This window comes from Dromiciops gliroides, chromosome 1, assembly GCF_019393635.1.
Source record: "Dromiciops gliroides isolate mDroGli1 chromosome 1, mDroGli1.pri, whole genome shotgun sequence".
In the NCBI taxonomy this organism is placed as follows: domain Eukaryota; kingdom Metazoa; phylum Chordata; class Mammalia; order Microbiotheria; family Microbiotheriidae; genus Dromiciops; species Dromiciops gliroides.
The window spans coordinates 641,500,224-641,511,256 of NC_057861.1; the positions used below are offsets into that span (position 1 = coordinate 641,500,224).

Genomic DNA, 11,033 nt, shown 5'->3' on the forward strand with positions numbered 1-11,033 from the left:
TATCTTAGATTTTTGCTTAGATTTTATCAAAACATTTGACAAAGTAATAAGTGTTATGCTTTTTTTTTTTTTGGTGAGGCAATTGGGGTTAAGTGACTTGCCCAGGGTCATATAACTAGTAAGTGTCAAGTGTCTGAGGCCATATTTGAACTCAGGTCCTTCTGAATCCAGGGCCAGTGCTCTATCCCCTGTACCACCTAGCTGCCCCCTAAATGTTATTCTTAAGGAAAAGATAGAGAATTGTGGGTTAGATCATAATGTGATTAGATGAATTCAGAATAGGTTAAATGGACAGATTCAAATAGTAGTCTGTGATGAGCTATGTCATATATCACCTTCACCCCTGAAAATCTCACTGTTCATTCCCTACATGGGGTTGGCAACATCTAACACACTCTTTAAGGTGCTTTGTATTTCAATATGAAGCCACCTCCAGTAGGAAAGGAGTTGGACCCCTTTCTTTATCTACTGACTCATGGCAGGCATTGTGGTTTTATAAGGAGGATATTCAGTTGGAGGTCAGAGGACTTGGGATCAAGGCTAGGTTCTATCTCTTACTAGTCTTGTAACCATGGGTGTCACTCAGTATCTCAGCCTGTTTTCTTATCTGTCAAATGGGCGTCATGATACTTGTTCTGTCTTGCTCAAAGGATTGTTGTAAAAAAAAGTACTTAAAATAGTATAGAACTGGGGCAGCTAGGTGGCGCAGTGGATAAAGCACCGGCCCTGGAGTCAGGAGTACCTGAGTTCAAATCCGGCCTCAGACACTTAACACTTACTAGCTGTGTGACCCTGGGCAAGTCACTTAACCCCAATTGCCTTACCGAAAAAAAAAAAAAACAACACCAAAACAAAACAAAACAAAAAAAATAGTATAGAACTAGGAGTTATTAGAATAAGATCCTATGATTCAGTCTTCATGCTTCTTTTTACAAAGTAAGCTTCCCAGTTCTTAGCCTTGGCTGCATCCTTTTTTCTCTTGTTTCTTTGCCCCCCAGGTTTCCCAGGCAAAGTTTGAAGGGGTCCAGTCAATGCTACCTGTGGTATATTGAGTCTCTTGTCCTGGGCAAGGACCTAACATTTAGAGCAGGGTTTGTTTATTTGTTTTATTTATTTGTTTATTCATTCATTCATTTGTTTATTTATTTTTTGTGTGTATTTTTGTTTTTGTGGGGCAATGAGGGTTAAGTGACTTGCCCAGGGTCACACAGCTACTAAGTGTCAAGTAACTAAGTCTGGATTTGAATTTAGGTCCTCCTGAATCCAGGGCTGGTGCTTTATCTACTACACCACCTAGCTGCCCCCTGTTTGTTTATTTAAAATTTTTTTTAAATTTTATTTTTCTTTAACATGTGCACTTTTATTAGAATTTGTCTTAAGTCAGAGTACAGGTAAAGCTCTCCTACTCTCCGCCCAAATACTAGCACCAATCTGAAAACTCGAAGGGAGATTGTGAAGTCTTTATTCATATCTATGTTGGGGGCAGGGAGGGAATTTAGGGGCCCATTCATTATGGCTGAGAATTTTTCAAAAAGGAACAAGTATTATGGCAGAAGATACAAAACATTTTGGGTTTTGTTTTAAAGGATTACATCATTTACTTGTAAAGCAATACTGTGAACCTCCCCTTATCTCCTCTGTATTTTTGTAGAATAGCTCCTTTGCTCTAATTGAGCAGGACCACCTTCATAGAGACAACCAACTCACTAACAAGTAATACAATATTTGGAATGGCTGTTTAAAAAAAAACACAAATGTACAATCAGAATCCTGAAGACACACAGTAGAACTTTGGGGATGTTTGCCTCCAACATCACCTGTTCATCACCTTCATTGCTCCAGTTTTTAAATCCCAAGTCAAGCACCAAACCAAACCAAACCAAAAACAAATAAAGCCATGACAATCTCATTTTGGGGGTGGGGCGCAATTTACAACATTACAGCTTTTTTCTTTCTTTTTTTAGTGAGGCAATTGGGGTTAAGTGACTTGCCCAGGGTCACACAGCTAGTAAGTGTTAAGTGTTTGAGGCCAGATTTGAACTCAGGTACTCCTGACTCCAGGGCTAGTGCTCTATCCACTGCGCCACCTAGCTGCCCATGTTACAGCTTTTGACGAAAAACAAACAAATAAAACCAACCAAAAAACCCAAACAGTCCATTTAGAAGCATTTTTGGTGGCCCAGATTAATAGAAGGTGGAAAGAGATGCTAGGATTGAGCCCCCAATCCAGACTGAATATTTACACTCAGGTGGGGCAATGATCTTGCTTTTCATTGTCCTGGGGGCTAGGGCTGTAATCTCCTTCTGCACCCTGTCAAAAATGCCTAGGAACATGGTGGTACCACAAGACAAGATGGTATTGGCATCAAGATCCACATCACACATCATTATTGAGTTGAAGATAGTTTCTTGGATTCCACAGGATTCCATACCTAACAAAGATGGTTGGAAGAGAGCTTCTGGGCATTGGAACCTTTCATTGCCAATGGTGATAACCTGACCTTCAGGGAATTCATAGTTCTTTTCATAGAGAGCAGCTAGAAGCAGCAGTGGCCATCTCCTATTGGAAGTCTAGGGCGATATAACACAGCTTCTCCTTGACATCATACACAATTTCCCTTTCAGCTGTAGTAGTGAAACCGTACCCTCTCTTGGTCAGGATCTTCATGAGGTAGTCCATAAGATCACAGCCAGCAAGATTCAAAAGGAGAATGGTATGGGGAAGGGCATAACCTTCATAGATGGGCACAGTGTGGGTCACACCATCATCAGAGGCCATCACAATACCATTGGTACTACCAGAGATGTACAGAGACAGTACAGCATCGTATATGACTGGGGTGTTGAAGGTCTCAAACATAATCTGAGTCATCTTTTCTCTGTTGGCTTTGGGGTTCAGGGGGTCTTCTGTGAGCAGCACAGGGTGCTTTTCAGGGACCACACAGAGCTAATTGTAAGTATGATGCCAGATCTTCTCCATGTCATCCCAGTTGGTGACAAGACCATGTTCAATGGGGTACTTCAGGATCAGAATATCTCTCTTGCTCTGGGCCCCCTCCCCCACGTAGCTGTCTTTCTGACCCATACCCACCATTACACCCTGATGTCTGGGGCGCCCAACAACAGACAGGAAGACAGCTCAAGGGGCATTGTCTACTGCAAAGCCAGCTTTGAACATTCCAGGGCCATTGTCAACAACGAGAGCAGCAATATCATCATCCATGGCAAACTTTGAAATGTCAAGTTTAAACCCTTAAGAGGAGAAGGTGGTGATGCACCTGGAGGCAGGGGGGGGGAGGCAAGTTCATGCTGGGTGGAAGAGCTCACCTGTTTGTTTGTTTTTAAATAATTTTTTTTACCAGTTACATGTCAAGACAATTTTAAACATTCATTTAAAAAAATTTTATTTCCAAATTTTATCTCCCTCCTTCACTTTCCCCCTCCCTGAGACTGTAAGCAATTTGACATAGGTTATACATGCTCAATCATGCAACATGTATTACCATATTAGTCATGTTGTGAAAGAAGACACAGACCTAAAGGGGAAAAAATGGGGAAAAAAACGCAAGAAAATGAAAAACAGTATGCTTCAATCTGCATTCAGACCCCATCAGTTCTTTCTCTGGGGGTAGATAGCGATTTTCACCATAAGTCCTTTGGAATTGTCTTGGATCCTTGTATTGCTGAGAATAGCTGTCATTCATGGTTGATCATCATATGATATTGCTATTACTGTGTACAGTATTCTCTTTGCATTAGTTATATGTCTTTCCAGGTGGTTTTTTTTTTTCTGAAAAATACCTGCTCATCATTTCTTATAGCACTTTAATATTTCATTATGATCATATGCCACAATTGATGGACATCCCTTCATTTTCCAATTCTTTGCCACCACAAAAAGAGCTGTTATAAATATTTTTGTTCAGATAAGTCCTTTCCCCTTTAGAGCAGGAATTTTTAACCTGTAATCCACAAACTTGGATGGGAAAAAATCACATCCCTTTTTCACTAATTTCTAACAGATATTTAGCATTTCCTTCAGTTATCCAAAAACATTATCCTCAGGAGAGACCCATAGGCTTTACCATATTGTCCAAAGGGTCCTTGTCACAACAGACATTAAGAAGCCCTGATTTAGCAAGCCAATAGTTAATATTTACAACCATACTATGGTGTAGTTTGGGGTACTTACCTCTCCCCTTTTCACCATTCTACCTGTCACTGTAATAGCTAGCATTTATATAGCACATTAAGGTTTGCACAGTACCCTCCATATGCTATCCTAGTCATTTCTCACAACAACCCCCTTAGTAGGTGCTGTTATTATTGTCCCTTTTACCCCAGGTCACATAACTAGTAAGTGGCAGAGGCAAGATGCAAACTCAGGCTCTTCTTGATTCCAAGTCTAGTACTCTATCCACTGTGCGACAAAAAAGGGGGGTCACACAGGACCGAAGGACATTTTCTATTTTTCTGTGTTTCCCCAGCTGTCATGCCCAAATAATTCATCGCTCCATGGCCAGCCCAGGCTGCTCCTGAGAGTGCAAACATAGTCTATTGCCAGGAATGGAAATACAATCTTTGTAGCATGATAAAATCTGCCCAAGCTTGTGGCATAGTCCTCCAAAACCAAGGGTCACCTCCTCAATGTTTTGATAAAGCATTAGCAGAAATCTTTCATGGAATGAAACGCCTTAGTACCAGGAAAAGAGAGTAGTAACATAAAACTGAAAGGGGTATTGCCATTATTCTCAGAACCAAACAACAAAAGAAGCTGTATGTGAAGAAAGGTAAGTCCCACTACATAAACATATAGGTTACAGCAATTTGAATCAGATAGAGTGGGCCTGTGTTTTTTGTTTGACAAGGGTGAATTCACCAAATAACAAAACACCAACGATGAAAGGGATTAGAACCGGTATCTCTAGTCTACCTTTTGGTACCACCCATTACCCATTAAATACCAGGTAAAACCTGCTACATGCAGCAGAATGTTATCAGAAGGGCATGTTATGGGATCTACTATATGTGGCATCTTTCCAGCTTGGCAGAACCTGTCAGAACCTGTTCTTTGCTGGCACAACCCAGGGTCACCATCCTACCAAGATAAGGCACTGCTGCAGGACTTTTGTCAATCGATCCATGCGTAAGCATTTATAAAGAAGAGCTTTTCAGGCATCGTGCTAAACACTGGGGATACCAAGCAAAAGCAAAAACAGTCCCTGCCCTTCAGAAGTTTTTGTGCTCATGGAAGAGATAATGTATTCATAAATAGGAATATACAAGGCAGTACTGATACAGTGGAAAATGCAGCAGGAGCTGGAAAAGACTGAGAAATACTCTGCACAAACTGAGTCTTGAAGGAAGCAAGAGATTCTTAAAGGTGAAGGGGGAACATTTCACGCATGGGAGGCAGCCAGGAGATGCATAAAATATGGAGTATTGGGAGGAACAGGAAGTAGGCTGGCCTGCAGAGGAGTGTGTGGACTAGAGTAACGTGTAAGAAACCTGAAGAGGTAAAAAGGGCCCAGGCTGGAAGAGATTTAAATGCCCAGGTGTATTATTGTTCCCTGATGAGGTCTGAACGGCATAAAGCATGGTGCAACTATTACCTGCCTTCTTCTGAATACTGTTTCTAGGAGTGTAGTGTAAGGAGTATTGAGAAAAATCCCTGTCTGTCTCTATCTCTGTCTCCCTCTCTCACTGTCTCTGTCTCTCTCAAACACACACACACACACACACACACACACACACACACACACACTTAATCATAGCTCACATTCCTTTGCAGCTTTAAAGTTCAACCTTATGAGGTAGTAGTAGTAGTAGCAATAATAACAATAGGTACCATTTATATACCTCTTTAAAATTTGCAAAGCACTTTACAAATCCAGTATCATTTTATCCTCATAAAAACTCAGGGAAGTAGGTGCTGTTATTATCTCCCTCTTTACAGATTATGAAACTGTGGCAAAAAGAGGCTAAGTGACTTTTTCAGGGTCACACAGCTAGTGACTGAGACAGGATTCAAATTCAGGTCTTCAGTCTCCATCCACTTTGTCACCTAGTTGCCCTTACTTCAAACATTAGTTACTTTTGATTACACATGAGGGAACAGAGGCTCAGGAAGATTATGTGACATACAGATAGTAAATTTCCGAGGTAGAGTTTGAATTCCAGTCAGCTTCTTTTGCCGTAAATGTAATTTCTTTTCTTTGTACAAAATTAGATGAAAACATTGACAAAGTCCAGGTAAAGATAAACAGAGTAAATCATATCATATGAGAATAATTGAAGGAAATGGAAATAGTTAGCCTGACAAAGAGAAAACACAGAAATATGACATTGGGGAGCCATGATAGCTATTTCCAAACAGCGGAAAGATGGAGAAGTTACAGATTTTCTGTATGCCTCCATGGAGCAAAAGTGGGAAGTTATAAGGGAAGTCAGTCCCCAAATGGAAGGTGGGAGTTGAGGGGAGAGCTAGTGAGTTCCCTGTGACCAGAAATGTTCAAGCAGACACCTGATGACCAGTTGTCAGGGATTCCCTAGTGAGGTTCTAGTAGCATATTGCAGATTCCACTGTGTCACCTCCCTAAGAAGGTTTCTTCCCATTCTAAGCTTCTCTAGAATATGTATTCTGTAGAAATTCAGAAGAAATATAGTTCCAATCCACCTTTTCCTACCATATTATGTTAAGTTTTGCACTTTTTGAACTTTTGGACTATTACCTGTTGTCTGATTTTACCCCACTCCTTTGAATTCATGAGTCTGAGTATAAATAATATAGTCTCTGCCCCTGTTAAAAGAGACTAAATCAGGCCACATCATGATATTTAAGGCAAAGTCAGGAAATAAGACCAAGAAATTTATTAGCACACCAAGGCAACTTGCAGGTGAAGTGTGGGAAGCCCAGAATTCAAATTGCTCACTGCTTTTGTAGACAGGAGTAAACTTCCATAAAAGGGCAAACCAATATTCATTGGTACATGCTTTCAATGAGGAGACAATGAGGAAATGGGGTGCATATCCCCTCAGTTCCTCCACCATTACAGTATTAGAGAGTATGGGATTAATGTGCATGCCTGGGGGCATTTTCCTCATGGCCATCTCATGTTGTACAGATACTCAAAGTCTAAAAGATCATGAGGTCACTCAGACTGACTGCATCAGTGACTGACTTTGCAAACCCTCTTGACGCTTTCAGTCTAGTAGAGGGATAAGGGCCCTACACTGATACCTGCATATACCATATTATATAATAAATGGATTGGAAACGTGATATGAGATTTTTTGTTGTTTCTTCTTCTTCTTCTTCTTGCAGGGCAATGAGGGTTAAGTAACTTGCCCAGGTTCACACAGCTAGTGTCAAGTGTCTGAGGCCAGATTTGAACTCAGGTCTTCCTGAATCCAGGGCAGGTGCTTTATCCACTGTGCCACTTAGCTGCCCTATGAGATTCTTTGTAACAGAGGTGTCAAACACATGTCCCATGGGTCACATGTGCAGCCTGCAATACTCCCTGGTGCAGCATAAACCAGATTAAAATGTAATTGGGAAATAGTTAACAAAATAAAAATATAATAAAACATAGAGAACATTACTTTTTTCCATTTTTATTGTTTTATTATCACTTCTGTTTACAGTATTTTAGTTATTGTATATACTATTTTCCTGGTTTTGCTCACTTCACTGCACTAGGTGCTGAATTCCTTTTTTCAAAGTATTTTATTATTTTCCAGTTACATGTAAAGATAGTTTTCAACATTTGTTTTCATAGGATTTTTAGTTTCAAATTTTTCTCCCCCCTCCACAAGACGAAAAGCAATCTAATATAGGTTATATACACATGAGAACATTACATTTTAAAACAAACATGCAACAGCAGGGATCCTCATGTACAGATTAGTGGTCCCCTTTTCTATCTGAGCTTGACACCATTGTTTTGGGAGACACTCATTACCAATAATGGTGGGAGGGTTTTCCAGAGAACAGGGAAGTCTTCTTGGAGCAAGTAGGTAGGAATTCAACAGGTTTTGGAGGACATTCCAAGCAAAAGGAAAAGCTCCAAAGGCAAGGAGGGTGGGGGAAGGAAGGAGAGCAAGCAGAAGTGTGCTAGAGCCAGCTCCTACTAGCTCAAAAGAGAGCTGATTTAAAATTTTCAGTGCAAGCATTTATGCCTCAGAAATCAACCCATGCTACCAATCAGGGCTTGATTTATTGTTTTGCTGATTGTCCAGACTTAAAGCAAGTGATGGAGAAAATGTTAATCATGCAGATGAAACTGAAAAGTGTGTCACCCGTATGTTCCCCCCTCCCCTCCTAAAAATGCCAGTTAAATATTTACCAGCTCAACCCTGGGAGCAGGGCATAGGGTAAACCTGTCTGGCTAGAGCTGAGGGGCTCTGACTAGCTGACCTCTAAGATCCTTTCCAGCTAAATCTACATCCTCTGATCTTGAAGGGTCCTGATTTCAGTCCTAAATCCAGTGATCCTTAATGTTGTTCCTAAATCATATGGTGGCATGTTACATGAGTTCCCTCTAGTGGCTGTGAAATTGGCTAGGAAACTCAGTACCCTTTTGGTCCACAAACTAATAAATGCTTTTAAAAAAATAGAAAAACCTGTCCTTTGTATTCTAAGGCTGCACCACTGGCATGTAGTACTACTCCTCCTGCCTTGTTTTCTGAGATCAGTGGGTGGCCAAGCCTACAGGTAACAGGCACCTGGCAGCTAGTAAGTGTTCAATTAGTCATTAGCTATTCTAGTGAAAGCAAGACAGTCCGGGTTATCAGGGCTGCCTTACATGAACTATGTGAGAAAAGCAACGTCCAACCTGAGGAAAAAGAATGGCTATTAGTCTGCATTGTAGAGGCATAGATGATTAGAAATGGACAGGACCTTTATACTTCCTTAAGCTCAACTCCCTCATTTTTACTTTTAGAGAAATAATTCCAGAAAAAGAAAGTGACTTACCATGTGTCAATAATGTCATTTTTTTTAAAAATAATAAACATTTTATTGTAGTTTTGAATTCCAAATGTTATCCTTCCTTCCCTCCCTCCCCTGCCCCCTCCCTGAAGGAGGTAAGATATATATCTATACACACACATATATATATACACATAATAACATTAATCCTATTTCTGCATTAATTCCATTATAAGAGAAAAAATAAGAGCAGTAATGCAAAACCTCAAAATAGAAAAAAAAAAAACCAACAGCACCCAAAACAAAAGAAATAGTATGGTTCAATGAGCATCCATACTCCACAGTTCTTTTTTTTTTTTTTTCTTGGATTTGGAGATCCTCTTCCACCATGAGTTCCCTGGAACTCTTCTGTACCACTGCATTGGTGAGAAGAATATAGTCCATCACAGTAGGTCAACACTCAATGTTGATGATACTGTGTACAATGTTCTTCTGGTTCTGCTCATCTCACTCATCATCAGCTCACATAAGACCCTCCAGGTTTCTTTGAACTCCTCCTGCTCATCATTTCTTACAGCACAATAGTATTCCATTGTATTCATATACCACAACTTGTCCAGCCATTCCCCAATTGATGGGCACCCCCTCAACTTCCAATTCCTTACTACCACGTAAAGAGCAGCTATAAATATTTTTGTACATGTGGGTCCCTTTCCCCCTTCCATGATTTCTTTGGGAAAAAAGACCTAAAAGTGGAATTGCTGGGTCAAAGGGTATGCACAGCTTTATCGCCCTTTGGGCATAATTCCAAATTGCTCTCCAGAATGGTTGGATCAGTTCACAGCTCCACCAACAATGAATTAGTGTTCCAATTTTCCCACAGCTTCTCCAACATTTGTTATCTTCCTTTTTTGTCATTTTAGCCAATCTGATAGGTGTCAGGTGGTACCTCAGAGTTGTTTTAATTTGCATCTCTCTAATCATTAGAGATTTAGAGCATTTTTTCATATGGGAATAGATAGCTTTGGTTTCTTCATCAGAAAACTGCCTGTTCATATCCTTTGACCATTTCTCAATTGGGGAATGACTTGGATTCTTATAAATTTGATTTAGTTCCCTATATATTTTAGAGATGAGGCCTTTATCAGAAGTACTGGCCTCAAAAATTGTTTCCCAGCTTTCTGCCTCCCTTCTAATTTTGGATGCATTGCTTCTGTTTGTACAGAAATTTTTTAATCTAATATAATCAAAATCATCCATTTTTCCCCCCATTACATTTTAATCTGGTTTAGCCTGCATTCCAGGGTTGTGGGCCCCATGCAGCCCTCAGCCCCTGTGTTTGACACCTCTGCCCTACACCAATGAAATCACAGGTCTGATGTCTCTTTCTATGTAATATGAGCCCAGAAGTGATGTGGGTTTGTTCTCACACCATCTTTTAGATCCATATGCATCCACTGATGCTTGACTCAATGCACCAAAAACAGAACTTATCACCCCCACTCTAAAATTGCCTTTCCTCTGAACTTCCTTATTTCTGTGTAAGGCATTAATATGTTTCCATTTGCCCAGGTTTGAAACTTCAAAGTCATATTTGGCTTTTTCTTCTCCATTTCACACATCCTATCCTCAAGTTTTATCAATCCTCCATTCATAATATCTCCTACATCCTTCCCCTTCTCTTTCCTCTTGCTGCCACATTATTCAGGTCCTTGTTACTTCTCATTTCGATGGTTACAATAAATATCCTGCTAATTGTTCTTCCCAACTCCAGTCTGTCCTTTCCAATCTATACTTCTCATAACAAACAAAATAATCTTACCATGTCATTCCTCTGTTCGAAAAACCTCAATGGTTCCTCGTTGCTTCAAGAAAAAATGGATACTCTGTAACTCATTAATATCTTTACTAGAATAAAGTACCTAGAATTGAAGACGATATTCCATACTATGTGGTCTGACCAAGGCAGAGAACAGTGGGACCATCATCTCCCTTATTCCTCTCCTACCATCAACTAAGTTTGATTTAACTTTCTTGGTTGTCATTTGCCATTGTTAATTCAATGAAACTAAAACTCCCAGATCTTTTTTGAGATAGACTACTG

The 11,033-nt window shown here is 40.1% G+C and overlaps 1 pseudogene; it reads right to left on the reverse strand.

The window, feature by feature from the left end:
- Positions 1–2,184: 2,184 nt before the first annotated feature.
- Positions 2,185–3,223, reverse strand: LOC122753172 (annotated as a pseudogene).
- Between the last annotated feature and the right edge of the window lie 7,810 nt (positions 3,224–11,033).